Source organism: Adiantum capillus-veneris, chromosome 1 (genome assembly GCF_014529385.1).
Source record: "Adiantum capillus-veneris isolate H3 chromosome 1, ASM1452938v2, whole genome shotgun sequence".
NCBI classification, from domain to species: domain Eukaryota; kingdom Viridiplantae; phylum Streptophyta; class Polypodiopsida; order Polypodiales; family Pteridaceae; genus Adiantum; species Adiantum capillus-veneris.
This window is the reverse complement of record NC_140931.1, coordinates 49,361,606-49,386,440: the sequence shown is the minus strand read 5'-3', so window position 1 is coordinate 49,386,440 and position 24,835 is coordinate 49,361,606. Positions and strand designations below refer to the sequence as shown.

Genomic DNA, 24,835 nt, shown 5'->3' with positions numbered 1-24,835 from the left:
TAGTGCATAGTTCACTTATGCTTTTATTGCATGAAAACTGTAATAAATAACTATTTATCGATTTCCATTACATACCTTTCCGTTAGGAAGCAACCACCTTTAGTTGCTAAGTAAGGAATCTGCAAGCACCATATTAGAGAGTTTGAGACTTTAGAGCCAATTTGGAAATCACTGATGTCTTAAAGATTTGGCCATATGGACAAATCTCAAACTTTTTTTAAAGGCCAACTCCTTCCATAAGATAGTACTTGAAAATCTCTTTTGAGCCATGATCTCAAAGCTTTGGCCATGTGTTCAAATCTTAAGCTCCTTTTGAAAGTGATTATTGGAAAATTCCCAAATTCACTAATATGGTGTTGGCCAGCAGCAAATTATACTTCAAAAATAATGGTTAAAATTATGTAAAAAAAATATCATGGAACAAAATAAAAAGCCATAAACTGAAACAAATGAATTTGCTTATGCCTACCGTCATCCACATGCTGTATATTATAATGTCCCATACCACAAGAATAGACATTATATGTCATATATCTGAATGTATGTAGATATCATTCGTCACAATCATTGTTACATAATCAAATTTCATTAATTCAATGTATACTATTGACATCATATGATCATAAACCAAATTCAAAAATCCAACTCCAACTCCAACACCAAATCCAAATCCAAATCCAAATCACGTTCATTATATACCTGGGTAACAAAATCATACTAGGGGCAGTGGTGGCCAATCACTGCAACATGATTTTGTAATCAATGTTCCCTAAATCAACGAATCAATACTAATCAAGCGTGCTACCTAAATCAGTGAATATGCACTTGTGCTACCTAAACCGACAAATTTTCACTAGTAATGTTTAAGCTAGAGAATCTATTGTTTGCTGGTATGCAGCCTAAATCAGCAAATCTGCACTCATGCTACCTAAATCGGTGGATCTACATGGATAATTGGTGTTGCCTAAATTGGACAATCTACACTAAGATGAACATTTACACACTGCCTAAATGCAAATATGTGTGCACACGACCAATGGACTAAGCAAGGCATAAAAGACAAAACATTTACTACCTTTTTGTCATCAAATTGGAGTATATTTTATTTGACATCACCTTAGCTCATGTGAGTAGCTTTTAAAGTTGTCTGGTGGTATTCTCCATTGTTGTAAAAGTCCAAAACTAGCTGAGTGTAGCTCCTTAGGTATATCTACAACAAAATCACTTAAAACAAGTAAACAAAGTGAGCATTTATCAAACGAGTAAAATAAATTGAGGGATTGTGTACGATGTATAGACTTATAACGATCAGTAAACTAGCACATGTAAGAAGTTTTTGAAGCCTGAGGTTTGGTATAGTTTGTTGTGCTTAGCTCTTTTATAATATGCATTGTTTGAGTAGGAAAACAAGTTTTGACAATGATTCTAAGTTACTTCAACTCATGTGTTTAGATATACATGATGGCAATAAGAATCTTTATCACCGTGCATCCTACACTCCATATATCTACATGACGTACATAATTGTCTCCTATTATAACTTTTGGTGCCATCCAAAAAATAGACTCTTTGATGGATTTGTAAGCATCAGTTATTGTGTCCTCATGAAATGTTTTAGATACTCCAAAGGAAGCCAATTTCACAAAAACATTAGAATCAACAAGCATGTTTCCAGCTTTGATATCTTTATGAAAACTTCTTTTCTTATGAAGATACTCAAGACCAAGAAGTAATTGTGTTTTGTAGATAGAAACAAGAGACTCACTAAATGTGCCAAATCTTTCTAGCATGCTTTGAATAGATCCGCTAAAAAACATCCTCCAAAAATATATAAAGAACACTGCCTCTTCATCTTTGTCCATATCTATGTAACCAACAATATGTTTGTGTCTTATCTCTTTATATAACGAGATTTCTCTTTCTAGACAAGTCATGTAAAAAGCTTTCTCTTCATCATTAGTCATGTTTTGAAACTTCAAATGTTTCATTGGCATAAGCTCTCCAATGGATTGATTGATGCCACAAAACAACCGTCTCTAGATGTTGCAAGACCTGCAAGTATCAAGGGGAGCCTTTGCATGTCTATCCCATCACCACAAACATCAAAACCACACTTGAGGACCTGATGCATGGTTTGAGCTTCTTGTGATGCAATGGCCTCTTCTCATAGTCTACCAATTGCCAATGGTGGCAACTGAGCAACGCCACTTGACGTTCCTGATGCATTAGTGAGATATCTCATGTCATTGTGCGAGGTATCGAGATAGCCAAGTGATGAACTGGATGTGGAAGAGTTAAATGTTGAGGGGAGATTTTGATTGCCCCCTAGAGGAAATGAAAATGCCATCAAAGCATTGTTGAGAGATCTTTCTAATGGTTTGGTCATTGCATCTAATGACTAAGCATGATTCAGTGGAGACAAAGTCCACTTTTGTGCTCTAGTGTGTGGCCTTTGAGCTTCAAAAGAGACTTCTCTAATTGTCTCTTGTTAATCAAGTGTTGAGGCAGGGGCAGGAGATGTTGGCTTGCCATGCCATGCTAGAGGGGATCCCAAACCTTTAGCCAATGAGCTTGGACTCTTTGCCGCATTTCCCAAACATTTAGCCAATGAGCTTGGACTCTTTGCCGCATTTGAATCAGAGACATTTTTGTCCTTGTCTAATAAATGCTGCATGATCTTGAGTAAAAGACTTCACAATCAGCTCACATACATCATGTTCTCCTCTAAGAAAATCTAGGCAAAGGAAATACCTCAACTCTATTTGAGCTCATTTTTCATGGGCAAGTTCCTTCAATTTACAACCTCAAAACCTATCAATATAGATTTCAGATTTATCCTTCAATGTAATCAAAACCACAAAATCAAACATTGTGTATATGTAACCTGGCTTTATTAGTTATTGTCAAAAGCCCTTTTATCAACAACTCAATTATTAAATTACCTAGCTTATGAATTATTAGGCAACTTAGAAAACAATAGCCTCTTTTTACCTTGAAACCATAGAGTTTACACTTGCATCATGAGAAACCTTCAAGATGCATGAGTATAGGCTGTTTACAAATCATTTGCCCAGCTTGTGCATATGGTGGAGGCAAGAGGCAAAAAGGGGATGGCTAAAAGAGGGGCATATGAGAGGTTGCTCAATCAAGAGAATATATCCAAGTATCAGTGGGAGTTGAGCATTGGACATAGTTTAAAAATTTGACGTGATAGATTAGTGTGGTTAAGGAGGACGGGTTAATGTCCCATTCATGATTTGACAACACTAATCCTAATTAATATAGAAAATGCTTAAGAACACAAAATGACAAAAATTGGTCAAGTTCTCAATGTAGCATCAAGTTACATTTTCTGTGAGCATAGAAATGAGCTCAATATATAGGAGAAGAAGTGGTAGGTTGAGTGACATCATCAATGAGGTGTGAGAGATCATTCAAATTAGCCAAAGAGGAGAGTACAAGTTGAAAACTCATGTACACCTTTTTGGGGCTGTTTTTGGCCTATCTATTGGCTCCATTATGCAGTGGAAAGGTGCTAGAAAAGTCCATGGGTCATGCATACATATGTGGGAATCATTTTGGATATGTAATCATGCATGTGGACTAAGGGAGAGTTTACTAGGGGCATAAGTTAGGTTTGCCCCATCATGAAGCTTTAATGCATAAAACGCTAATCACAACTAGTGAGAAATGAGGTGGAAGGCCTCATGGTGTGTAAACCACACCCTACCATCCCATAAGGAATTAGACACATTACATTGTAAACAATCTGATCTCTCATGTTCAATAGGATCTCAAGAAGGTGCCTCCTCATAAATGTTATACACCTAAAGAATTTTAGTTGGATCAATATACTTGCTCATCATTAGATTGAGCTAATCATTTTCAACTATTGCAATAGGAATGGAAGACAAAGATGAATTTTGAAAGAAGAGACCAAATTTACTTCAATGTTTTTCAACTCTTGGGTCTGTTCTATCTTGCTTGTATTGCTTTGCATTCTCGGGGAGAAAAAAGCTACGTGTATAAAATCTTGTCATCATTTGGTTATGAAATCAACAAACATTAGAAGCAGATGCTATGTGCACATGCATGCAAAGTAGAATCAAGAAAATGGATAAGTAGGGCATTTAGGCATCTTTGCACATGTAGATTTATATTTGTGATAACAGGACAAGCCACAAATTTCCTATTATATGGTAGTTTGCAATTGTTTCCCTTCCATCAAACAGCTTGCACTTGTCTAAAATCTCAAGCAACAGATGTAGCCCTCCTATGTGCATGTGTAAGGCCATCGCTTTCTTAAAATGATGATGATGGTCAAGAAGACCCGCATTTCCTCACACTGCAAGGGTCATAGCTATCTATTGTTTTTTTCCCGTCTCTCTCCACCATGATCACCAGCACACCCACAACGTAGAGAAAAACCAGGTTATGTGTGTGCCAGTCCTAAGGTGATATCATGTGGAAAATGGGGCGCAAAGCAGTGCGAGTGCTACTGGGTAGGCAACTGGAGTCAAAGGAGAGTTGGTAGAAAGGAAGAGAGAGCGAGAGATATATATAGAGGCAATTCTTTTTCTTTTGCATGAGTGCTTAGCGACCCTTTTTTTAAAAACTGATAGTCATTGTCTTTGGGATAACGGCTGAGCAAAAGGTTGGCATGCCCTAATTTTAGCAGGCTACGAACTCACGAGCTCAAACCGCTCTTTGTTGTTCTCAATTTCTTGCCTACCACCACAACGTTTTTGTTTGCATGGGTGGAATGGGTGGTGGGCTACATGGGTATGTGCAGAGTCCCATGCACATTGTCGGGCTATTGCCGCTATTGTGTTGAGGACTATGGAGCTAACAAAAACCACCGCCGAATAAGGCCCACCCTACTATCACCATCAAACAATAAAGATGTCCATTGTGGGGTGGTCAAAGAGTGCATTGGTTTGATGCTACTGCAACCTTGGTAATGGTGGCCCCTTACCTTACTAGAGCACGGTAATACTGGCCCCTTAGTCTATTACTCCATCATGCCTACTCCGCTTCATATGTTGAGTTTGCCGAGTGATGGGTTTTAGCAAGATGCCACACAGGTCCTTCAAATTTTGAGACTTTGTAGTCACTTGGGGTTGTTTCCCATATCCATTAGATCTTTAATGAAACTCATTCAAAAAAATTCTTGAGGTCTCTTAGGATTGTGTCTACAATGTTGAATTTTCTCCAATTCTTCTTCTATCCATCCTTCTTCTTACATCTCACCATGCCTTCTTTTTCTACTTCTCTTGGGAGCCAAGGTAAGGATTAACTAAGCCTCCTTTGGTATGAAGAACTTATTCTTGTACTATACGCATCCTCAATCTAACGACGTATTCTTCTTAATCATATCTAGCCTCATGTCCATCTTACCACTGTTTTAACAAGCTATATCAATATCTATCGAGCGCTAACTGAGGTATTAGCAATAATTAGATTTTACTCAATATATAAAATATCATAATTTTTATATCCTATTAGGATATCTTTCACTGATTACAAATTAATGAAGGATTAAACATTGAGGCATCCAAAGATTTACAAGAAACAGGTAACATGAAAGAGGAATAAAACAAAAATATTTAAATTAACCAAAAAATAATTATGTAAGTGCACTCAGCTCTAGTGCATAATTGTATCCTCGTTCAAATGCCAATTTTCGGATCTCTTTGATCGATTGTTAACAAGAGCGTAGCCTTGTTGCTTTGATACCACTGTTGTAGTCAAGTGCACAGAGGGCCTGCAAAATACACAAATAGCATGTTGCAGACAATTAAATCAACATATCTGCATACTTGGCAAAATGCACATATGTACAATTGAGAAATAGTACAGGATTTGAGAGAGAGAGAGAAGGAAATAGAGTAGGAGAGCACATGCAGGCGCATCTTCGATAGCGGAGTGCTACACAGGCACGTTGAGAGAGGAGATGTGAGAAGAGAAAAGAAGGACACAGACATTGGGTGCAATCCCCCCCGGTGCAAGAGTGAGCATTTTCCTCTTGCACATATTTACTTACAAATTTCTTGAATGCTTAAAATGATTACAAATTGTCTGCCGAGACATAAAGTGACCATAGCTCATAAAGAGCACTTTAATAATGAAATATCCATAAACTTGCTATCCTTTTGCATAGTCCATAATTCACTTATTCTTTTGCCACCTGCAATAAATAATTATCTATCAATTTTCATTACATAGCCCACATGCTATTTGACTTTTTTCCACATATGGTGTATATCACTTTTCATCATTTATTGCCACCTTTCATTAAGAGCCTATATAAGGCCACCATGCTTAACTTGTAATTCTCTCTCATTTTGATCAATCAAGCAAGTTTATTTCCTTTTACATTTATATTTTCTCTAACACTTATTGCTAATTTCTATGATGAATCTTTTTATTATGATGAATGCCTCGTTGGTCTATCCACTATAAGAATTTTAATTACTACTAAATTAAACCATATCACATAAGGTGATTTGGAATAATCGATAACAATCTCGTAAGTATTTCATTACCCAACATACTCAAATTTTGTGTCAAACAAGTGATAAATGTATTATATCTTATGCTTTGCCTTGGCCACAAGTACACAAATTTGCTAATTTAGGCAGTGTACAAGCGTCAACATGGTGTCAATTCACCAATTTAAGAACACCAAATTATTTAGTGCAAATCTACTAGTTTAGGTAATGCTAGTGCAAATTGCCAATTAGATAGTACAACCATAAATATAGATCCACCAATTTAGATAGCATTAGTGTAGATTCGTCATTTTACACAGTACGACCATAAATGTAGGTTCAATAGTTTAAGTAACGTAAATGTAGATCTATCAGTTTTGGCATCTCAAAATAATGGCACCTTCCACAAACTTTGCTACTCTGATCTGCACCTACCCTAAACTTCCTTTTGCAAAGCTGATCTCGGAAAAAAAATCAAGAATAACAAAAATGGACATGAAATAGGTTGTTTTACAGGTCAAAACAAATCAGTAAAAATTTACAACTATCTACCCTCAACCCACAGGCAATCTGCCAAACATACAATAAAATCGATGCTAAATTTGGAAAAAACTTTCAGCAAGAAAGTTGTAGACCATGACATTTGCAGCAAGGACTATGGAACCAAGCTAAAAATTGATCTTGTACTTAGTCAAATTTTAGCTACAAGATAATTTTGATAATTTTATAGCTTCGTCCTATTCTCCTCCACGACATTGCAATGATACAAGACCTTCACTCCAACTACAATACCACTTGAAGAGTGCGCAATGTGTGTGGAGTGCAAGGGAGGAGAATATCAGACATGAGCACAATGTGGTTGGAGCTCTCGGCGAGGATTTGGAATTACTTTATAACTCCTTATTGTTCTATATGATTAAAAGAATAGATAAGGTTAGTATGGTCAATGTGATGGGTGTCCGGCCAAATGGCTTGAACCTTAACACTTGCAAATGTTAATTAAGTGCTAGAGGATATGCTAAGAAGCTACATTAGCGTGAAACAATTCAATTGGGAAGATTACCTCTCTAGTTTGGAGTTTGCTTAATATGATGCAAAGCATATTACAATTAAGTTTAATCCCTTCATGCTTATGAACGATTTTCAGCCTCTATCACCAATTATGGTGGGGTTGGTTAATGATGAGGCATTTCAACAAGTCAAGGACTTTGTCCATAATCATATGGATATATTGAATATTTCTCGTCGTAAGATAGATACAAGAACTCTGCTAATGAGACATATCAACAAGTCACTTTCACAAAAAGTTCAAAAGAGGTATTCTTGCATGTTCTAGCAACTTTAGAAAGTCGAATGTTGATTATTTGTTTAGTTACCTCTTGTGGGACGTTCGTCTAACCTCACTCCTATCTTATTGCAGATTTAGCGAGAACCACGAATAATTGTCAATCCATGGGATGAAGATGATTCGACTAGTGCATGGAGGCTACAAGAGGGTGTCAATCTCTTGGAAAACAACTAACAACTCGCATCTAACTTAAGCTACACTCAAATGACCGAAATCACCAAGAGCCAATTGCTCATCGGCAAACAATTCACATCCATTACAGCATCAAATGAAATCCAAACGTAACGAAACTTTTAGGACAAGTCTATAAGACCTATGCACAGATGCTTATGGTCTCAAATCCCACTTTCGATGAAGTGCAAAAAACGTGATTATTAACAATAGTGAGATTTTGACCTAGTCATTTTCGACCCAGAATGCATCTAAATGCTTAGCAATAATGCCCCAATACGCCGCCTATACTTAGTTATTGATTTAAGAGTGTAAATTCCTAGTTATGATGAAATTAGGCCGCGGATCAGCGACGCCAAAAGCTACGAAATACCGTGAAATGCTTACGCCAATGCGTAGAGCTCTCACCTGCCAATTGCAACGCAACATACGCGACTGCAATGTGACAACCGGGGAGGGAGTAGGAAGCGAGAGAGTGCAAGAAGTGAGCACCGTTAGCTCACGCTGTGTATTTCTTATCCAAAAGCTTATAAAAATATTACAAAAGTTGGCTTTTATATTTTAGCCAAGGTTTTTGGTGGTCAAAACTAATAATCTAGGAAGCTTGTAGCCCCGCTCATCAATTACAAAGTTATCTGTGAAGTAGGAGTTACAATATTCTCAATTTATCAAAATAATAAATGTTTTTACAATGATGAGAGCTCCAAAAAATGTTGTCCGAGCTAGCTTTTAATGTCTGAGTGAGCTTGCTGCTAACATCCCCCCCTCCTCGCCTGTGTTGTCCCTTGACACAGCTTTATGGGCTGAGGTAGTCTTCAGGCTTACGAGACTGGCAAGGCGGTCTTTGAGTTCTTGTAAAGCTTTCTCGTATTTGAGGCATCGCTCTTTTTCTAGGACTTGCAAAAACTTCATGGTGATCTTATTTTTTAGTTCTATGGCAAAGTAGCCGACGAACCTGGATGTCAGGTTATTGATTACTGGTCCAAAATTTTAGTCCGCCATGTAAAAAATCCTGTATAGAAGGCTTCTTCAAAGGCGAGTATATTGCTTGACGGCAGGAACATACACCTTGCGTAGAAGCCGTAGAGAACCTCCTCTGAAGGTTGTCCGCTCAAATCATAGCAGAGTCCCTGGTTGCCTTCAAGAAATGACATCCATGGTGCTATTTTTCTTGAACAAATAAGCTAGGAGACGCTTGCGTCTACCAAGTAATTTCCATAACCCTATTTGAGATGAATAGTCCCTAGGGTGTAATTCCAAATGAGAAGTAAGCTTCGAAACTTGGTAGGTTGAGTAGTAAATATGAGCCTGCCTGCTCCGGCTTATGAAATGCTTGAATACATGTGAGCAGCATTTTGCAAATTTTATACAGCATGGCACAGGAGAGGTCCGATACACTCTTGAAAAATTTTATGACATTCGTGAGGATTTTCACCATGTACTCCTCTGTGCTGACTTGAACCTACTCTGGAGCTAGCAGTTTGGGGTAGTTTAGCTAGGTTGGTCTTTTATTTGTTAGTGCTTCGTGTGCTTGCCAAGTCCTTACTCTTGGTACAGGACAAAAATTAGGGTCTTTTTGAAGGTTTGTACGTGCTCTTGTGAACAGAATCAGATATCCCGGATTCTTGTTCAACCAGCTCTTTCGCCACTTTGGGTGGTCATTGTCTGCACCTTCTTGCTGCATCTCTTTAAACAGTCTCTCTTTCACCTGTAGTAGCAGATCTACTTTGATCAAAGGGTATGGCAGTACTTGTTGATGCCATTGTACATTTATTTGGTTGGGAGTGAGTTGAGTGACATTGATAGAATGAAGAACTCTCAACTCCCAATCCATAGCTGCTTTTCACTCTACATCTACCTCGTTGATCATCTTTTATTTTAATGCGTCCTCTTCAACTTTAGATAGATTTACTATTGGCGCTGTCGTGCAGCTCCACTCATGTGCAAAGAAAGATGCCAGAAAAATGCACATTAAGTTTGTTTGAAGCTTATATGTTTAATGGAACAATGATTAAGGTTGTTGCAAGTCGAGTTCAAATGCGGTTGAAAGGGCCAAAACATGCCTTAATGATGCTAAAAAGTGTTATGCTTGAAGTGAACACAGATGGGGTATTGTGCTCTTAAAATGCAGTGCTCGATGTGCTCTACTGGCCTGTCTTTACGGCTCGTCAATTGGAGCTACGATGAAGAAGTTATGGCAGTTTAAAGTTCAAGTCGATTGCAGATCCGTGCCGGATTGGGCAATAGCAGCAGCCGGCAGAATAAAAATGAAATGAATGCATCGGGCTGAGGTGCTCACTTTGTGGAGGACCCATTAGCGACGTCGCTAATGAGTGCCTAGCTAGCTTTAGCAAGAGGGGACATGCATCCATAAAAAGAACAAACGTGTGGTTTGTTGGGATTTTTTCACCTCATCATCGGAAGGGCTCCTCCTCCTCCTAAGCTCCATACCCTTAAGCTCTTGATAATTCCGAAGCACCTAATCTCCTCCTCATAAGCAGGGATATTCTTAAGCTTCTCCTCCAAATCATCCAGCTTGCTTAATCCTCGTAAGCTTAAACCCCTTCATAAGCCATAATCCAAAGCTCTTAAGCTATCAAGAGCGGAGTTAACCCTCAAGCTTAAGTTTTTTTTTAACCTCTCTTAATCTAATCTATCACCATAAGCTAAACCTAATCAAGTTTCTATCTCTTAAACCGAGCCTAATCTTCTAAGCTTTCATTACCCGAGTCGTAAGCTCTCTTAAGCCGTCTTAAACCTTCCCTAAGCCTCATTAGCCATTCGAAATCTGCTCGAAACTTATTAACCATTCGAATCGAGAAGCATAAGGCAAAGTAAGCAGAATTTCATCAATTTCTTGTTTAAGCACTTGATTTAAGCCAGATTTTTCCTTGTAAGAGCATTTAATCTTCATTTAATTAGTTGATTAATCAAATTTTGAAACTGGAAATATAAAACACAATGCTTGTTTTGAATCTGTTACCGTACAGCCAACCCACCTTTTTCTCATTTACAATCAACAGCCAAACATTTTGTGGCTCCCCTTCCACAATTATATACCCCGACATTATGAACCCTGCAAACCCTGTGTTAGCTGTGAGCATACCGCAAATGTTGCCATGCCCACATTTGATGTACATTTGTTTCAGACATGCTTAAACAACTAACACATCACTAAATCTTACTTTGAAAGTCCCAATATTAGAAAATTCTTGCAATTCTATCCATTCATGAAGATTCTGGAAATGATTGATCAGAATCTAGAATTTCCAATTCTGATTTGACCGAAACTTAGGAGTTGAATTAGAAATTCTGCTTACCTCTTTCCAGAAACCCTCAACCTCTAGGATTCTCCAAAACAATTTTTCATGAAGTGGTGTAGAAGAAGAACAAAATCTGTCTGCACGAGATTATTACGGGAATTTGAAAGAAATTCGAGCAATCCTCTCCTCGAAACATCATCAGTATTATTCTATCACCAGCTGCATGATCCTTGACTTTCTAAAGTTGCTAAGATCAGAGGATTAATTTAACATCTTCCTTACTAGGTAGTCACTAGAAGCAGTCACATCTCATCACTCGAAACGAAGATAAGAGTCGACAAATGATTCGTGGATGACATCTGGAGGATTGGAACCTGAACTAAGAGAAAAAACCTCCAATACCCGTTAGAAGTCTGACAAATGATAAAAGGTATTCAAATATTAATTTTGAATTTTAAAGCTGTTAAATTTCTCTCTCCTGCAGTCTACCATCAATATAGCAGCCAGCCACCAGTGAAGACCACTGTCAGTGAAGACCACAAATAACACAATGGTAACATTACACTTTTGGACACTTTTGTGTCCTGTTAAGTGACCATTTTTCTTGAATTATTTGAAGAGTATGAAAATGAATTTTTAGGTGCTATATATCCACAAAGTTGCCTTATGATCTGAAAAAAACTTAGCATTTTTTTTTTAGTATCGATCTCAGCATTAACCTTACTCTTGCACAACATTTTTGAACCTAAACTGTGTGAAAAAATGGGTCTTGTTTTTGGCTTTTTTTTTCAATTTTTGGCAACTATACCACTCTAAACTTCATGTTTGTGAGGTTTCGATGGCTAGAGGTTAGGCCTTCATAGTTCTCAACATGTTTTGATGCTTGTAGGGAGAGCTAAGTGTTAAAATTGAAAGTTATGACCAATTTACAAGAATTGCATAATCCTGTTTTTTGGCCAAAAATAGCACTTTTACGATTTTTTTGGTGGCTTTCTTGATATCCAAATTCAATTTTGATTGTGTAAGTGTAATGTATGACATAAATCTAATCTTCCTTGAGCTTTGGGGGACCTAATATGCTATATAGCATAGTATATGATGATGGTTGAGTTTTTTGATTGCTGAAGAATACGATACATTTAAGAGTAGCAAGTATAACTTTCTCAATATTGCTAGTTTCTTAGGCCAATTGTGTGTATTTTGTAGGTAGTAACCATATCTAATCATAGAATACAAACTTGGCTAGATATTGAGTAGTTTCTATGGATTTCTAGAGGTCATAATGCTAAACCCAGTTTTTTCATGTTTGCTGTATTTAGCACTTTATCATTGCCCCCAAGGTTCCAATTGTAAGAGATCCATTATCCTTTTGACATGCTCCATGGCTCCTTTTGAATCAAGAGGCCCAAAGGGAACTAAGAAAACATGTATATAGTATTTGTATTGAGCGGGACTATAGAAACTTTGATGATAGGTCCGCAGAATGGCAAAAATGCAACTTTTTTGTACTTTTTTTTTTGCCCAAAAAACAAATAGTGAGGTAAAAGCAACCATATGTTTTGGTCACCAACCCATTGAAGTTAATGGGGCATTTTATCTCATGTCCTACAAAAATCTCCACTCTTATTTATATGCAATCAACCGTAAGAAATTGCTGTTTTGGGCAAAATGCACTGGTCCATCAACTTTGGAGGCTTGTAGTGACCAAGGGATGAGAAAAATTACAAGCTTCTCATTTTTTCCATATGTAGTAGTTATTGAACTATAAGCTCATGAAAGGATTTTTCAAAATGAGTGGATCTACTATGGTTTTGGAAAATTTTCCCAAAACCCTGAAACGACACTTTTATGTTCTGTTAGGTTACCATTCTAGTGTTAAGGAATGTGATGATTTTGACGAAGCATATAAAAAAAATGTGGTGTTCTAGAAGGACCAAGAAGATACACCTCTAGGGCAACAGGTGAGATGCTCCACCTGAACTTTGGTAGGGGCGGCATGGAAGAGATAGTTGATGAGATTCAACATAATGTTGCTCTTGTGGAGGCAGCTACATATGGGCTGCAAGTCTACAGGAAGGGTGATGAAGATGGTGCAAGTACCAAGGGTCAATTATGGCCTTATGCTTTGAAGACAACAAAAACTGGACAGGTAACTTATGGGAAGCTGCGGCAAGTAGGGAATTCAATTTGAGAAACCATAGGGTGGACTGATCCAATGGATTCCCTCTCGGTGTATGCGTTCATTGCGAAGTCTCAAGCTAATGAGGCTATGGTGGAGGAAAAGCGGAAAAGAGATGAAGAATCTTCTGGGACATCGAAGAGGACAACGAGGTTCAACAGCAAGAAAGAAGAAAGTCCTGCTCCAAATCCCGCTCCTGAAGTGGTGATGGAGGAGGCACCTAAGGACAAAAAGCAAAGAAAACCCAGGGGACCCTCTTATAAGTTCAAGTCTGACATTGAATATAGCTACGGATTTAAAGAAAGTCTTTGAAGAGCGAATTCTGAATAGCAAGGTGGAGCTCACATTGAGTGATATATTGGGGATTGCCAAACGTGAGTTTCATGAGGAGATAATAGATATCATCAAAAGGAATCGGCAGATACCAAGTGAACAAGAGCCGGAGTTAGTGAAGAGCCAGGCGGTACACCACATTGAAGCAATTCTAGACGACTATGAAGAGTATTTGGTGAATCTTGAAGAAGAAGAAGAGTCGAGGTCTGTGGTGGTGTCAAATCCAACCGTACCTGAGGTAAGGCATGTTCAGTTCAATGAAGATGAAGATAGTGAAAGCATACCAAGGAGTCACTTTTCAAGGACTCATTGGGCAAGAGCAACAACCGTAATTGTTGTAAAGCTAGGCGACATCGAAGAACCGGTCTTAGCACTCATAGATCATGGATCGGAGATCAATTTGATGGCTAAAAGCTTGCAATGGCCTATTGATGTGGACCATGGTTGGCGGATTTGAGCTGCCAATATGCTTCCAGGCGACCTCTATGGTGCATGTGCCAATGTTAAAGTAACTGTAGGGGATGTCTGTGATGAGCAAAACTTCTTTATACAGGAGCATTCCTCTTATCCTTTAATTATGGGGCAACCATACATTACGGCTGTGCGAATGGAAACCAAAGTGCTGGATGATGGCTCGGCCTATGCCAGGGTTCGGAGCCGTGATGGTAAGAAAGCAGTGGAATTCTTGACTGTATGTGTTGACCATGCTAGGAATAAGGACAGTCTACGTGATCATCCAATGCCAGAGATACACAAGGAGTTTAGAGAACACAGGTTTGCACATGATTTTCTCGGAGTGCCATTATAAAGCAGGACTATGGTGGTACAAGTGAGGAGAAGTTCTCACAAAGAGAAGCTTTCTCTTCGGGGTTTTGGGGGTTAACATTTGAAGGTTCAGTCTCTTTCAGAAAATTTAATGAAAAACAATATGTTTTAGGTATTCAAAATGAATTGCAAGGTTGTGATGTGCTTGAATCTGATGATGTGATTTCAGGAGTCTTTGAAGAGGTATCTTATGAAGATACTATGTCAGTGGTTGAAGAGATCAGGCAAAACAGGTTACAAAGTGGAACTGAAGTAGTCAAGGTCCATTCGATGGACATGTATGATGAGTTAAGTTTATATGAAGCACTTATGCATATTGAAGATGATTCAGGTGAAACTGTTGAAGCGCAGGTAGAGACCAAATACAAGACTGTTGCAAACAAAGTGAGGCCAGTGGCTACACCGCTGCTAGAAGGAAGTGATGGGATGATCAAAGAGGCTTCTCAACAGCCTATACTCAGAAATCCGAAGAACATAGGGCATAAGTTTACTAAGGAGACACTGCAGCAGCTGAAGGGTGGAGAAGACGGTTTCCTCAATGAAGAGGAGATCCAATGTTTTCAAGGTATACTCGAAAAACATGGTAAAGCTTTTGCTTTTGATCCAAGTGAGATAGGGTGTGTGGATCCGAGTGTTGTTTCACCAATGGTTATTTTCATTGTTCCACACATGCCATGGAGCTTACATCCTATTCCAGTTCCTAAAGCTCGCTTGCCAAAGCTCATCAATTTGCTTAATGAAAAGATCCAAATGGGAGTTTTGGAGCCGTCATGTGCTCCGTATTCTAATCGATGGTTTACTGTTCTGAAGAAAAATGGTACATTAAGATTCATTCAGATATGTAACCAGTTAACAAAGTAACAATCCGCAATGTGGGTACTGGCCCAATTGTGGATGAATTTGCTGAGGCCTTTGCAGGTAGATCTATTAACTCCATGGGCGATCTTTATTCAGGATATGATCAATTCCAATTAGCTTTGGAGACCAGGGATCTTACTACAATGCGTACTCCTCTTGGTTTGGTAAGGATGTGCACTCTGCCACAAGGTGCTACTAATTCAGTAGCTCATATGATGAACGGAATGAATAAGGTATTAAGGGACTTTATCCCACATGTTACCATGCCTTTCATTGATGATCTACCAATTAAGGGCTGTGAAGAAGGCTCAAAAGATGAAGAAAAAGACCAGAGGGGGTGTAGACAGTTTGTTGCTCAACATATTGTTGACTGTGATGCTATATTATCAAGGCTTGAAGAAGTTAACTTAACACTTTTAGGTCAAAATCGACTTTTGGAGCTAAGGAGGTCTTAATTGTGGGACATATGTGCAGTTCTGAAGGAAGGCCAAGTCCAACAAAAAGTTGAAGCAATCCAAAAGATAAAGGATACATGTTCTTCAGTTACTGAGGTTCGTCAGCCAATCCAAAAGGATAAAGGATACATGTATGTTCTTCAGTTTTACGAGGTTGGGTTCGATTCTTAGGCGCAATATAATGTGTGTTCTATCGTATTTTTGTTGCCATTTGCCACACTTTTCCCATGTTTTGCAGAGGTGATGTATCAATTGCTACGGTAAGGTAAGAGGTTTGTTTGGGAATAAGTTCACACACAAGCTATTAATAAATTAAAGAAGATGCTTCTTGAGGCTCCGACCTTGAGGAAAGCTGATTATAAATGTGACAGGCCAGTTATTTTAACAGTTGACACTAGCCCGACAGGTATTGGATGGGCTATAGGTCAGGATGATGCTGAAGGACACATGTATGCAGTGAGATTTGGAGCCAAGGTGCTCAATGCTCGTCAATGAGAATATCCGCAGGTTAAGAGGGAACTTTAGGGTGTTGCTACTGCTCTAAGGACCGATAAAGAATACTTTACTAGAGCTTCCGTTGTGGTAGAGACAAAGCTTGCTTGCCACTGAGATAGGGATGATTGCAAATTGCTCTACTCCGGACATTTCCATGCTACGATGGATAGCGTATATCAAGTCTCTTAACCATGAATTTTGTCATATTGCAAGTAGAGATAACCCTATTGCAGATATGTTATCAAGATCCAGGTTTGAAGATGAAGAAGAAGAGATGATGACCACGAGTGATGATGTTGGCTTTGGCTTGAAGTTCTACACATTGTGGGTGCATTTCTGACACCCCGTTTTTTGTAAATGTGTACATATGGACATGACGCCCGATGTCAAAAGGGCGTGTGGGATTTCTTTTTGTGGGGTTTTTAGCTTGCTTTAGCAAGCACATGTACATGCACTGCAAGTCGCTAGTCTAGTGACAGCTGTCGGGCTACTGTAAGTGTGTGTGAGTGAGTGTTTTTTGAAGTGAGCCTTGTATATAACTAAAACTCATGTACAAACTTAAAAAAAGTTCATCCAAACATCAGAAATTTTCAGGTTTTAGCTCGTTGTGTCTCCTTGGTGCTCTTGGATGCAGTTTTTTGCCCCGACTAGCCTTCTCTACGTGTAGTCGTGTTGGGACAGCTTTCTGTTCGCGTCAATTTTGCTCATGGAGGCATATGGAATCAATTTTGGTTATCTTCAGCTTTCTTGCAAGTCATTTTTCAATATTTTTTTCAAGCTTTAAAGTGCCCCAATTGGAGTTGTTCTCTTCAGGTTACGACTAGTTCTTTGCAGGGTTATGGCTATGGCAGCCTAGTGGCAAATTGTGTGTAGACAAATTCAGAGGGATGTATCTACGAATTGTGGAATTGATGTTGAAGTTATGGGTTTGTGATGTTTGATTGTGAAAGGAGAGGCTCTCGTCTTCATCTGCATTGGTCGGCGTATGCTGTAAATCTGTAAATCGTGCTTTGACAGGGTTTGCTCCTATGTGACATAGTCTCTTGGGTGGGCGACGGCTAGTAAATTCCCAAGGGTCTACTCCTATTGGACTGGTGGTGTTTCAAAAAGATTTTGCAAAGATTTTGGTGTCTTGTAGTTCTCTTTCAATGCTCTTGGGTGACATCACTATAGAGGTGTTTCAGTTTGCTTGTTTCCCAACAGTGTTTTGGTGCCCGCCACCGAGGAATCGCTTCAAGTTACCTTTAGTTTACAGGTTTTGAAGACATGGCATTTAATTTTCCAGAGTTTAGTGGGAAATCAAATGAAAGTTCCAAAGCTTTCATTGAGAGAATGGAGTTTGCTTGCCTTCTTGCTGACAAGCAAGACCCAGCGTTGGTGCTGCGAATCTTCTATTTCTGTTTGAAGGGAGATGCTAGGGAATGGTTGGAAGGCTACGAAAAGGAGCTACAATCAGCCCAACCTCCTCAAGTTATGACTTATGAAATGGTAAGGCATGCTTTTCTTACACACTTTCAAGAGGTGGAAGACCCACAAAAGGTATGCATATTCAAGTCTATTACAAGGCTAGTACAAGGTGAAGGCCAAACCATAGAAGACTTTGTCAAGGCATTCAATGCATTATGGACAAAGTGGTGTACATCTTTGGGGGCTGAAATTCCTCCAACCATGTTGAAGAAGGACAGGTTTCTTGCAAGTTTGAGGAGTAACCTACGCTTGAAGGTAGAGCTCAAGCAGCCAAGGACCTTTGAGGAGGTAGTTGAAATTGCAAAGAATAAAGAGTGGAAAGCAGAGCGTATTCATCAACTTGGAATCAATGTTGAGCCAAAGCTTGAAGTGAAAAGCGGTAGAGCAACCAAGGGTCCTCATTAGGGAGCCAGGTTATGATCAACAAGCTTCTCATGATGTGAATGCCTTTCACAAGGAGATGCAAGAGGTTGTAGGTCTTATGAAGAATCTTAGTGTGCATATGATGGGAGGTGGAAGAGGTCAAAGCTATGGATATGGACGTGGTTATGGAAGCAATGAGGGTTATACAGGTGGTAGAGGAAGAGGCATGGCTGGAAGAGGGGATATGTTACAATGTTACAATTGTGGTGAATGGGGTCATAAAAGCCCTCAATGTGACAAGCCAAAGAGAATGGGTGGTGACATGTTTCCTCTTCCTCCACAAATTCCTTCTCGAGCTCAAGATTATGGTATTGAGATTAAAGGGGAAGCAGGACCAAGTGGATTGACAGCAGAAGAAAAGGGCAAAACAAAAGTGGTAAGCATAATCCGTTTGGAGAAGAAAGAGGATGATTTGGGAGCTATGGTCATGCCTGTAGGTAAGAGGGTTACAAGAGATCATGAAATGAGTGATGCAAGTCCCAGCCATAAAAGAAGGAAACAGGTTGAAAAAGGTACAGGTAAAGAGAAGAAGAAGAGAAAGCCCAAGAAACATTACAATGCATTTGACTTTCCTTTGGGAGAAGGGCAACCAAATTATTGTTTAAGGGCAGATTTGGTGGGTAGAATGGCTGATGTTACCATTGGGAAACTCATGGAGATGTGTCCCAAGTTAAAGAGTCAATGGAAGCATGTAGTCAACCCCATGAAGAAGGAGCCTACAAGGGGGTCAGTGAGAGTCCTATCTTTGAATGACCTGATATATGCCCTACTATGGATGCATGGCATAAGAGGAAGTGCATTGGAGAGGCTTATATTTATGGAGGTGCACAGGTATGTGTTATTACTCAAGCTTGTGTATCAAAGTTGGGACTCAACATGGTGAAGAATTCAGGTTTTCGCATAAGCTTGCCAACCAATCAAGGGTGAGGTGCTTGGGAGTTGTAAAGGACTTGGAGGTGGATGTGTTTGATGTTAAAGTGCTGGTCCATTGCCATGTTATGCCCACAGGTATTGGTGCTTTCCGTCTCATCCTTGGAAGACCATGGTTACAGGCAACCAAAGCTATACAGGATTGGGGACATGGTACCATCACTCTCCACAATAGAAGGGGTGATAAGAAAAGGTTTGACATGGCTAGCAAGAAATCTTTGGATGCTGATTTTGATGAGAAAAGTGATGAATAAGAGTCCTCAAGTGAAGAAGAAGACAATGGGGATGATGGCAATGAAGTGGAAGATAGCAGCGATAGTGATCTAGATGTTTCCTCCTTGTTTCTTGAAGAAGAGCATGATGAGAAACAAAGATTTCTTGGCCTTATGGAGAATGAGGATATCTCTGGTCCTTATGAGCAAATTGAAGAGCTGATGCAACCCAACGTTCAACCTAATGTCAAACAGGAGCTGATACAAGGTATGTTGTCTCCCGACTTGACTAGTCATGAGAAGGGTGAGTACCTACATATAATACAACAATTTCCCCAATTATTCATCACTTCTTATGAGAAAATTAGAGGCTTTAAGTGAGAGGAAATCCACATTCCAATCAATGAAGGAGCTCAGCCCGTACGCCAAAAGCTAAGGACAATGGGGCAGGTACAACTTAATCTTTTAAAGGAAGAGGTAGACAAGCTTCTTGAAGCAGGTTTCATATGTCCTGTGAGCACTGCAGAATAGGTGAGTCCTGTTGTTGTCACACCCAAGAAGGATGGAAAGTGGAGGATATGTGTTGATTTTAAGCCTCTAAACGCAGCCATGAAGAGGGATCCATAGCCTCTTCCTTTCATAGATGACATACTTGATTCTATTGCAGGGCATGAGAGGTATAGCGTATGTGATGGATTCTCTGGATATTTTCAGCTCACCTTGGCTTTAGAAGATCGAAAGAAGACCACATTTATCACGCCATGGGGATGATTTTCTTATTGTGTGCTTCCTTTTGGTCTTATGAATGGTTGTGCGTGGTATCAAAAGCGCGTCAACAAGGTGTTCTCTCCCTTTCTTGGCAAGTTTGTGAAGGATCTTATTGATGACTTTTGTGTTTATAGCTCTAGAAAGGATCATTGTGCAAAGCTTGGGATGTCATTGAAGCAATATGATGAAAGTGGAGGTCAACTCAACCCAAAGAAGTGTCATCTTGCTCAACCAAGAGTGAAGTTTTTGGGGCATATGATCTTAGAGAATGGGATTGAAGCGGATCCTGACAAAGTGAAGGCTTTGGTGATCCTCCCATCACCTAAAAGATACAAAGCAACTTTCTACTTTTATTCAAAAGGTGAAGTATATGGAAAAGTTCATTCCTTTGTCCTCTCAACTTCTTTATCCTCTACAACAAGTAGCAAGGTTGGATTGAAGAGGTTTTTCAAGGTATCAAAGAGGTTCTTGGTTCTCTTCCTGCTATGCAAGCTCCTAATTGGGATAAGGATTTTTATGTGAATCCATGAGTAGGTGAGGATGCTATTGGAGCTATGCTTCTTCAACGAGGTAACAATTCCCACTACATGAAGCCTATCTATTGTGCTAGTAGGGTGAAGCTAGAGGTGGAAAGAGGCTATACTGAGGTGGAGCTCATTATGGTAAGCATGATTTATGCATGTAGAAGGTTTAGGCACTACTTTCTCCCTAAACCATTCACATTCCTCACTAGCTACACTCTTCTACCTCCCCCCTACTTTGTCAAGAGGCTCATGAAGTGGATTGTGGAGATACAGGAATTCCAATTCTCTTTTCTTGTTGAGGAGAGTACAAGGGCTACATTGGCTGATTTGCTTACCTATAGGAAAGCCCTCTTCTTCTTCTTAAGGAGGATGCAGTGAAGAAGCAAACACATGGAAGCTCCTGAATGCAATGGCATGAATGAAAGGTTTAATGGAGATCTCATAAGGATGCTTACAAAGATGACAAGAAACAATGTGAAGACTTGGGATCTAGATCTACCTTGTGCTCTATGGGCTTACAGGACTGCCATCAAATTAGGTGTACTAGTTTTTCTCCCTTCCATCTAGTTTTTGGCAAAGAGGCTTTACTTCCTATTGAGGTGGAGATACCAGCCTTGAAGATGATGCTAAAGCTTGAATAAGAGCCCAATGATGCATTCAAGGAAAGACTTTTATATTTGCAATGTGTACAATTGGATAGGGTGTTAGCTTTTGAGCATTATGAGTAGGTCTTGAAGAAGAATCAAGCAAAGGCAAATGAGAAGGTAAAGGACAAGGACATCAAGAAGGGTGACATGGTGCTTCGTTACAATAGTAAGCTTGATAGCAATTTTCAAAATAAATTTCAAATCAAGTGGCAAGGTCCTTTCTTGGTCTTAAACGGTTTCCAAATGGCACATATTAGCTTGCTGACTTCGATCGTACCCCGCATAAAGCACATGTGAATGGCTACAGGTTGAAGAAGTATACTGCAAGGTTGATGACTGTGATTGAGGATGAGCCTTCTTTTGAAGAATTTTTTGATCATTTTTCTAATGATGAAGATGAAGTGAAGACTTCCTCATGTGGTTTACAGGATCTCTTTTGTGCCGTTGACCATGAATGATCTAGCAGGCTGGTGTGTGGCAAACTATGTTGGGCGCATTTTTGACACCCCCGTTTTTTGTAAATTTGTACATATGGACATGACGCCCGATGTCAAAAGGGCGTGTGGGATTTCTTTTTGTGGGTTTTTAGCTTGCTTTAGCAAGCACATGTACATGCATTGCACGTCGCTAGTCTAGTGACGGCTGTCGAGCTACTGTAAGTGCCCGTGAGTGAGTTTTTTGAAGTGAGCATTGTATATAAGTAAAACTCATCTACAAACTTAAAAAAGCTCAGCCAAACATCATAAATTTACAGGTTTTAACTCGTTGTGTCTCCTTAGTGCTCTTGGATGCAGTTTTTTGCCCGACTAGCCTTCTCTACGTAGTACGTGTTGGGACAGCTTTCTGTTTGCGTCAATTTTGCTCATGGAGGCATATGGAATCAATTTTGGTTATCTTCAGCTTTCTTTCCAGTCATTTTTCAATATTTTTTCGAGCTTTAAAGTGCCCCAATTGGAGTTGTTCTCTTCAGGTTACGACTAGTTCTCTGCAGGGTTATGGCTATGGCAGCCTAGTGGCAAATTTTGTGTAGACAAATTCGGAGGGCATGTATCTATGAATTGTGGAATTGATGTTGAAGTTATGGGTTTGTGATGTTTGATTGTGTAAGGAGAGCCTCTCATCTTCAGGGTTTTGCTCCTATGTGACATAGTCTTTTGGGTGGGCGACGGCTAGTAAATTCCCAAGGGTCTACTCCTATTGGACTGGTGGTGTTTCAAAAAGATTTTGCAAAGCTTTTGGTGTCTTGGAATTCTCTTTCAAAGCTCTTGGGTGACATCACTATAGAGGTGTTTCAGTTTGCTTGTTTCCCAACAACGTTTTCTTATCTACATGCCAACTGTGGTAGTATTTCTCGTGTTTTTGAAGTCTTTTTTGAAGAGTTTTATGATGGAGAGTGGCTTATGATTGGCCGCTACCTAAGTTCTCTCACTAGACAAGAAGGATGGAGTGATCAAGAATTCAGGAAGATCATGAAAAAGGCCTATTACTATTTCTTGAAAGACAGACATTTATGGAAGCAACCGAAGCGCCCAGTAGGGGTACCAGAACGAATTATTTGCGACAAAGCGACCCAACAGCAGATGATTAAAGAGTTTCATGAAAGTCTATGGGCTGGACACAAAGGAGCCTTGGCAACCTTTTTCAAAATTAAAGACCGATATTGGTGGAAAGGTATGTACAAAGATGTGGTTGAATTTGTGGAATCATGCTTAATATGTCAATAGTAATCTAATGTGCGACATAGAGATGGGTTGCATCCCACCTATCCACTGGAAATGCACTATAAGTGGGTGGTGAAACTTATTACGATGCTAGTAGGAGTGTGGTAGATGAGATATATTGTTCTTGCCAGGGAAGATCTTACAAACCAGGTTGAAGGTAGAGCTTACAAACCAGGTTGAAGGCAGAGATATATTGTTCTTGCCAGGGAAGATCTTACAAACCAGGTTGAAGGCAGAGATATATTGTTCTTGCCAGGGAAGATCTTACAAACCAGGTTGAAGGCAGAGCTTTGCATACCAAAGCTACCAGTTCCGTATGCAAGTTCTTGCTTAAAGATGTTATCTCTATGTATGGATGTGTTGGCAGAATTACTGCAGATAGAGGAGAGCTAGATGTAGATGAAGCTCGAGAGTTTTTTGCTCGTATGGGCATTAAACTTGCCCTCACCACAGCATATAATCCAGAAGGTAACGGGAAGAGTGAAAGAGGACATCCGCCTATTGTTAAAGCTTTAGCAAAGGTGTGTGAAGGACATATTGGTGATTGGCCTGAACTCTTGCCATTTGCTTTGTGGGCTGATCGCACTAGTCACAGTTCAATTACAGGATTTATGCCATTCGAAGTAATGTATGGGCAAAAACCCATTATGACTACAGAGGAAGCAGTTACAACTTGGACCATAATGCCATGGGAAGAAGGTATGTTTACTGAAGACTTGCTTGCTTTACGTATTCGGCAGCTTGAGAGGCGTCAAGAGGATATTGAGCAGGCTAAAGAGAAGCTTAAGGAGGCAAGATTGAAGAACAAGGCAGCATTTGATGGAAAGCATAGACTACGACCACATGCTATCAAAAAAGGTGACTGGGTACTTGTTTATGACAGTAGCTTGGAGAACCAATACTCTGCTATGCGGAAAATGGTGAAAAGGTGGTTTGGACCATATGTGGTGCAACATGTTTTTGATAATGTGACATATCAATTGTGTGAACCAGATGGTACTATGCTAAAAGTGCCTATAGTAGGAAAAAGAATCAAGCTGTTCAAGAAGCGAGAAGGCGAGACTGTTCTTGAAGATTCTCATTCAGATCCGCCTCCAGAGGATCATGTTATGTATACATCAGATGATATGTCTGATGATGATTTTAATGAAGCTGATTAAGTGCAATTGGCATAGACCGGAGGCTGTGCAGGTTTAGAGGGGGTGAATGTCATGCAGCTCCACTCACATGCAAAGAAAGATGCCAAAAAAATGCACATTAAGTTTGTTTGAAGCTTATATGTTTAATGAACAATGATTAAGGGCTGGTTGCAGGTCGAGTTCAAAAGGGCCAAAACATGCCTTAATGATGTAAAAAGTGTTATGCTTGAAGTGAACACGGATGAGTATTGTGCTCTAAAACTTTAGTGCTCGATGTGCTCTACCGGCATGTCTTTACGGCTCGTCGATTAGAGCTACGATGAAGAAGTTATGGCAGTTTAAAGTTCAAGTCGATTGCAGATCCGTGCCAGATTGGGAAATAGCAGCTAACGGAATAAAAATGAACTGAATGCATCGGGCTGAAGTGCTCACTTTGTGGAGGACCCATTAGCAACATCGCTAATGGGTGCCTAGCTAAATTTAGCAAGAGGGGACATGCATCCATAAAAAGAACATTGGGATTTTTTCACCTCATCATTGGAAGGGCTACTCCTCCTCCTCCTAAGCTCCATACCCTTAATCTCTT

At 39.6% G+C, this 24,835-nt stretch overlaps 2 pseudogenes; both read right to left on the bottom strand.

The window, feature by feature from the left end:
- Positions 1-1,448: 1,448 nt before the first annotated feature.
- Positions 1,449-2,036, bottom strand: LOC147464694 (mitogen-activated protein kinase kinase kinase 2 pseudogene; annotated as a pseudogene).
- Positions 2,037-2,041: 5 nt separating this feature from the next.
- On the bottom strand, positions 2,042-2,674 carry LOC147464693 (uncharacterized; annotated as a pseudogene).
- Between the last annotated feature and the right edge of the window lie 22,161 nt (positions 2,675-24,835).